The following is a 7,338-nucleotide window of genomic DNA, read 5'->3' on the forward strand; positions in this document are numbered from 1 at the left end:
TCTATGTTCCCTAGATGCCAACTGAGTTATCACCATATACTGGAGAAAACAAAGTCAAGAAAGTGTTGATACAATTAAAACTGCTGAAGGAGTGTCAGAGAAGTTCCTGAGTCGATTTCAGTCTTTTACTGTTATTGATGCCTTTTTTCTTTCATCACATTCATTTCTGAACAAAGCCCTTCCCTCTCCTATCTAATAACAAAGATTTAAAAAGAAAGAGAAAAAGATCAGTTAAAAAAAAAAAACTAACACAGCCATTTCGGCTAACATTCCACACCCATACTCTTCTACCTATACAATGAAGAAAGAAAAGTATATTCCACCCCCCCCCCAGTTCTTTAGGGCCACACTTGGTCACAATAATTACATAGCATTCCACTTTATTTTATCATTCTTTCCATTTACATTATTGTAGTCTGAGTATATATTTTTTTCTGATTCTGTTTACTAAAATAGTTTTTAGAAATACGATTTCTCTGAATTCATAATCATCGTTTCTTATGGGACAGTGGTATCCCATTACATTCAGGTACCACAACTTGCTTATCTAGTTCCCAATCAGTAACTCCCCAGAATCTGAAAACTGCAAGTGAAGAGCCAAGTACAATTCAGAAAAGAAGTGGCACTTCCCAGGAGCCTGATATCTTGGGAGGGGTATCTTGAAGGAAGAAATTTCCTTGGAAGAAGAGACCTGGTTTGGAGAACTCCCAGTATCATTGTAATTTGGAGGAAGGAAAGTACCTTGCATTCTGAAGAGTTAGAAATGTTGCCACTAAGATTCATTTCTTCCCAGCTCAGCTCTCAACTCTGAAGTTAGTTGCTTCATCTTCCCTTGCTGCTCCCTGAATCTCTACCAACCCAGCTTCCCTGCACTGAAAAGAACCAGTCTAGACATCCCCTTCCCCTGACCCAGCCATGGCAGAGAATGATGTGGACAATGAACTCCTGGATTATGAAGATGATGAAGTAGAGACAGCAGCTGGGGGTGATGGTGCTGAGGCCCCTGCAAAGGGAAGATGTCAAAGGTTCCTATGTCTCCATCCACAGCTCTGGCTTCCATGACTTTCTACTTAAGCCAGAGCTCCTCCAGGTCATTGTAGATTGTGACTTTGAGCATCCATCTGAAGTTCAGCATGAGTGTATTCCTCAGGCCATCTTGGGAATGGATGTCTTGTGCCAGGCCAAGTCAGACATGGGAAAGACAGCTGTGTTTGTGCTGGCCACACTGCAACAGCTGGAGTCAGTCACTGGTGGGGTTTCTGTGCTGGTAATGTGTCATACTCAGGAGTTGGCCTTTCAAATCAGTAAGGATTTGAGCACTTCTCCAAATACATGCCTAATGTCAAGGGGGTGGTATTTTTTGGTGGGCTTTCAATAAGGAAGGATGAAGAGGTGCTGAAGAACTGCCCACACATTGTCGTGGGGACTCCAGGCCGTATCCTGGCTCTGACCCAAAATAAGAGCCTCAATCTCAAACACATTAAACATTTTATCTTGGATGAGTGTGACAAAATGCTTGAACAACTCGAAATGCATCGGGATGTTCAGGAAATTTTCTACATGACCCCCCCATGAGAAGCAGGTCATGATGTTCAGTGCCACCCTGAGCAAAGAGATCCGCCCTGTCTGCCACAAGTTCATGCAAGACCCAATGGAGATCTTCATGGATGATGAGATGAAGCTGACGCTGCATGGCCTGCAGCAGTACTAAGTGAAGCTGAAGGACAATGAGAAGAACTGAAAACTCTTTGACCTCCTGGATGTTTTGGAGTTCAACCAGGTGGTGATCTTTGTGAAATCTGTGCAGCTCTGCATTGCCTTGGCCCAGCTCTTAGTGGAACAGAACTTCCCAGTCATTGCCATCCATCATGGGATGCCCCAAGAGGAGAGGCTGTCCCTGTATCAGCAGTTTAAGGACTTCCAGCGTCGTATCCTTGGGACTACTAACCTCTTTGGCCAGGGCATGGATATTGAACAAGTAAACATTGCTTTCAACTATGACATGCCAGAGGACTCAGATACCTACTTACATCGGGTGGCTAGGGCAGGCTGGTTTGGTACAAAGGGTTTGTCTATCACATTCATGTCAGATGAAAATGATGCCAAAATACTCAGTGATGTCCAGGATCACTTCGATGTCAATATCAGTGAACTGCCTGATGAGATAGACATTTCTTCCTACATGGAGCAGACTCTGTAGAGGCCTTGGCCGTCCCTGGAGTATGATACCTCTCCCTCCCCAGGAGCCCGAACACCAGGGTGTGGAGGTGAAGGAGACACTATTGCCATGTACCCCCAGCCTCCTGCCCCAATGGCCCTATTCGAGTCATACCCCCAAAATCTCTCATTGATTTTCCCTGTCATATTTTTTTAACAAAAACGAAAAATGAAAAAAAAGAAAAGAAAAGAAAAAGAAATGTTGCCACTAGCCATATATGTGTAGCTCCTACTGTTAAAATTATTCTTAAATTACATCTCCCTTTTTGAGGAGATTGTGCTACAAAATTGTCCTGGTCCTTTATATAAAAACTAGCTCTCAGCATAGAAGACATTGTTATCTCAGCACCAGAGATAATAGATTAGCAGGTTAATTTGTAACCAATTAATTTGTAACCATTTCTAATTTGGGCAATGTGTTAGTCCAGGTGTAAGGTGATGAGGAACTGAACCAGGATGATGTGTCAGAGTTGAGAAGTGAATAAATAGGAGAGTTGAAGCAAAGGAAGAATGCACAGAACTTGACATGTGGGATGCATGTAAGAGAGAATGAGGAGTGGAGGATTACAAACTGACCAAAGGTCCTATAAAGTAAGTCACAAACACATGCAGACACCTTATCCTGTCTTCTCTTTTTCTAAAATAGCTTCCCCTCACCAGAATACACCTCATTCCTCTTCTATCCAAAATTATCTATGCTTTAAGATCCTACTACTTCTTAATGAGACCTTCCCTGACTACTAATAGCCCTTACTGACCTTCCCTTCTCTGAGTTCCTCTATATGAATATTACAATGGATGATTTAATTATATGTATTCTTTATGAAAGGCAATCTGATATAATGGAAACAAAACCAGAGTCAAGAAGACCTAGGTTCAAGTCCTGCCTCTGAGATAAATTAGTTGTATGACCATGGAAAAGTCATTTTACCCCCCTCAGCCTCAGTTTCTTCATCTGTAAAAATGACAACATATTCTCCGAGGTTCTTCTCAGTTTTAGAATTTTGATCTTATGATGTTTAGTCACTCTCAAAATTCTTGGACATTTCTCCAAGACCAAATTACAGAGAAGTTGCTGATCTGTATCGTACCACAAAGGAATAAGCATTGTGCTAAGCATTTTAAATAGATGATCTCATTTAACCCTCACAACAACTCTGAAAAATAGATACTATTATCCCCATCTTACAGTTGAGGAAACTGAATCAAACAGAGGCTAAGGGACTTACCTAGGGTCACTCAAGATAGGGTCTACCTGAGTTGGATTTGAACCCAGGTCTTCCTGACTCCAGGACAAGTGAATGCTCTATCTACTGTGCCACTCAGTGTAATATTTATTAGGGGAAATGGGTGGGATTGAAGAACAGGGGATACAGAAGGTTTTATAATAGGGAATGGAGGAGTTGTAGGGCAAGAGGAAATACGGCTGCTGGTGAGGTAAAAGGAGAGATCTCTTGCTGAGAGGCTTCCCCCCCTCCCCCAGACTTAGTCACCCAGCAGGGGTCCAATAATGACCATTTATAGTTGAATGTCTGTCCTGAGGTTCAGCTCCCTCTGTGTCCCCTGAAATGTTAGTCCTCTTATCTGACTGAGATATTCAATTAAAGATAAATTTTAATAACAAGTTTGGATTGGGGAGGTATCAGGGAAGAGGGAAGAGGAAAGAGGGATTCCCTAGATGAGGTTTGAGTCTCTCTCAGCTTTTGAGCTGAGGCCAGGCCTCACAGGCTAGTGGAGGGTTCCTGTTATTCCTGTCTATGCTAATCTGTGCTAGTTTTTTAAGTTCAAAATCTTAGCAGTAGACAGCAAGAGGAAGAAAGTTCTGACCTTCAGGGCTGGTTGGACCTGTCTCTTTGAGCTAACACCCCTAAAGACCAGCCTTACAGTCTAATCTGCTTCCCTTAAGTCCTTTTGTCTGATGAACACAATCACAGGGATCCAGGTAGAGCACCCAGTTGGGAAATTCAGGAATAGAGGCACTTCTATCCAGAGACAGGGAGAGAGGCTCCTTCCAGTTCAAGGGCCAGGAAGAGAGTGAGTCACAAGACCAGCTGCCACTCCCAGTTGCCCCTTCCCCCACCAACTCTCAGTCTTGTCAATATCTTCTCTCTAACATTCCAACTGCTGTTGTTTCCAACTCAGTGGCAGAAAGTCCAGAACTTGCTTTAGTTTTCCTTTCCACAATTGTCCCGTTTTTTTATTGTGACCTTCCCAAGGTCACTCATTTTTATTATAGTTACCAATTTACTAAATCTATTTCTAACTACTTCCCCCAAATAATAAACTTCCCTCAATTACTCTATCACTATTCTATGCTAATTTTATCTACTCTGAGGAATTCTATGCAGGAAAGTCTGGGTAAGAGTAGTTTTAGGGTTTTACAATAAATTCAGCATAATAAATGTTTGAACAAAACTATTACAAAGAAATTTGAATCTTAGTGTTAATACTACTTACTCTTGCTAATTTAAATTAAAACAGTTTTCCTATTTTATATATCTAATATTATTTGAGAACTATTTTATCTATATATATTTCCATTAAACATAATTTCAGCATCAGCTTTAAAATAAACAATTAAAAGTTTGCTATTTGCAAATGCAGCTTAAGTCTATTCCTATGTACAACTAACTGTCTATGCTATACTTAACTTACTCCTAATCTATTCCCTACTTATTATAGCTGTTATCTAAGTCTCTAGTCTAATCTATAACCTAATCTTATGTACAACATATATATATACTATGCTAAATATTTACAGACTCTATGACTATGTTACTAACCTAATTAATTTACATATAATGCAATAATATACATTGTTCCACATCCTGACATCAGTCAAATAGAAATATCTATTGATCTTTCTATTTTCCTAAGACCTTATAGAACTAACTATATACATATTTACATTTTGCATAAATACAATTTCAGACATTTGTTTATTTAAACAATGTCTCCTAATATGTCAGTTTGTGATTTTGTATTTCCTGTCTAATAGTGTTGTGTTGAATTAATACTTATCAAGTTTCTTCAGATTTCCACTTCTCATGTTGACTGATGGATCTCTTCTTTCTTCCAAGTTATGTAATGTTGCATGCTGTTTCCCTAATATGTGAAATTAATTTCGTTTTATTATTTCAAGATACTCAGTCGTACATATAAGTCTCATTTCCCACCTGTCCTCTTCTTATATAAACAAATTTACAAAGTTCAAAGTCTTAGCTGTCCATTTCAGCTTTTTTTTTCTTTCTTTGTTTCTTCTCTCTAGTAGCTATTAAACAAATTTTCTTAAGTTCAAAGTCTTAGCAGTAGACAGTTTTCCTTTCCACACCAGCTACCATGAAATCATAGATTATCCTTTCCTTGGGGGGAGGGACTCTAGAAATTGTCCCCAACCCATTAAAGATGGGTTTCTATATTTGTTGTTATGATTTTTTTCCTTCATTATCTCACAGGATCTTCTCCTTTACACTTCCCCCTGCTAATTTAAATATAAGTTGTTCCCAAAGTCTTAGGGCAGTTAAAAGTTAGTACCATAAGACTGTTGGAATACCCAGTATATAATATATGGCATATTAGGTACTCAATAAATGCAGATGGAAAACAATATAGTTTTTGTCCTTGAGGAGATTGCCATCTAATGATGGAGAGTTTATTCTTTGTAATAAAAGGCCAAAGGTAAGGTCTTTTGTCCCATTTTTCCACTGAACGAGAACTTCAGGATTCTGGAGCAGTTTATGGGTTGAGAGTGAAGGAGATGAGAATTATGAAACTGGAAAGAAATTGGGGCAAAGTGGGAGGAATTAAGGAGAGAAACAAATCAAACTCCTATTGATTGAGCACTTTCCTTACCTGAGGCTCAGCCTATTTTCTGCTATCCTCTAAAAAGCTCTGGGGATTCAGATAGTACAGTGATTATGGACAGACTTTTTATTGTGTCCTTAGCTTAAATCTTGAATTTTGATAGTTTTTGCTCTGACCGGTCATTCTAACTCTCTGAGGTAGGAAGGCTAGTGAAGTGATCAAATGGAAAAGAAAAACCACTAGATGAAGGGTTTTTAAGACCTGGGTCATTCATTGGTCATGAGCTTCCATTTTTTCAAAAGTTAAAAACCTGCCTTTCTTACTTTCCATAATTGTTGTAAGGATCAAATTGGAGGTCAAATTTGAACCCAAGACCTCCCATATCTAGTCCTGGCTTTCAATCCACTAAGTCATCTACATGCCCTTTAATTCTTTGTTTTTGAAGACCAATGACATCACAATGAGTGAGTGTTGTCTTAACTTTCAAGTGAATTGAATTTTATTGAGGCAGAGTTGCTTCAGACTCATTTTCTTCCAGAGTCACTGGAGTCCAAAAGTCAGGATCAGTGATGAGGACTCAATAGCAATAAGAAATATGTCATGCACTATGCTAAGGGATAGAGATACAAAAAGGGACAATGGAGAATCCCTTCCCCTTCCCTCAAGGAGCTCACAGTCTAATGGGGGAAGCAACAAGCAAACAAATATGTTTGAACAAACTATATGTAGAAAAAACAGGAAATAATTAAAGGAGGAAATATACTAAAATTAAGAGGCGTTTGGAAAGGCCTCTTTTATTTTTTTAAACCCTTCCAAGACAGAAGAGTGGTAAGGGCTAGGCAATGGGGGTCAAGTGACTTGCCCAAGGTCACACAGCTGGAAAGTGTCTGAGGCCAAATTTGAACCCAGGACCTAGAAAGGCTTCTTTTAGAACAGTGATGGCGAACCTATGGAACACTTGCCAAAAAGGACATGCTTGCAATCACCTGCCAGAGTTAGTTATTAGAAAACCAGAAGGACTCAGGGCAGAGCTGTTCCCCTCCCTCTTTCCATGTGCCTGAGGACATACATTTCACCCACCCCTCTGCCCAGCAGCCCAATGGGAGCACTTCCTTTCTCCTGGGTCAAGGGTGGCAGAGAGGGAGGGAGGAAGGAAGGAAGGAAGGAAGGAAGGAAGGAAGGAAGGAAGGAAGGAAGGAAGGAAGGAAGGAAGGAAGGAAGGAAGGAAGGAAGGAAGGAAGGAAGGAAGGAAGGAAGGAAGGAAGAAATTTGACTTGGAAAACCATATGTTAACATCATCTATGTTTTATTGTATTT

The 7,338-nt window shown here is 39.9% G+C and overlaps 1 pseudogene; it reads left to right on the forward strand.

Annotated features, from left to right (window-relative positions):
• Positions 1-501: 501 nt before the first annotated feature.
• On the forward strand, positions 502-2,355 carry LOC100028540 (spliceosome RNA helicase DDX39B-like; annotated as a pseudogene).
• The last annotated feature ends 4,983 nt before the right edge of the window (positions 2,356-7,338 follow it).

Source organism: Monodelphis domestica, chromosome 1 (assembly GCF_027887165.1).
Source record: "Monodelphis domestica isolate mMonDom1 chromosome 1, mMonDom1.pri, whole genome shotgun sequence".
NCBI classification, from domain to species: domain Eukaryota; kingdom Metazoa; phylum Chordata; class Mammalia; order Didelphimorphia; family Didelphidae; genus Monodelphis; species Monodelphis domestica.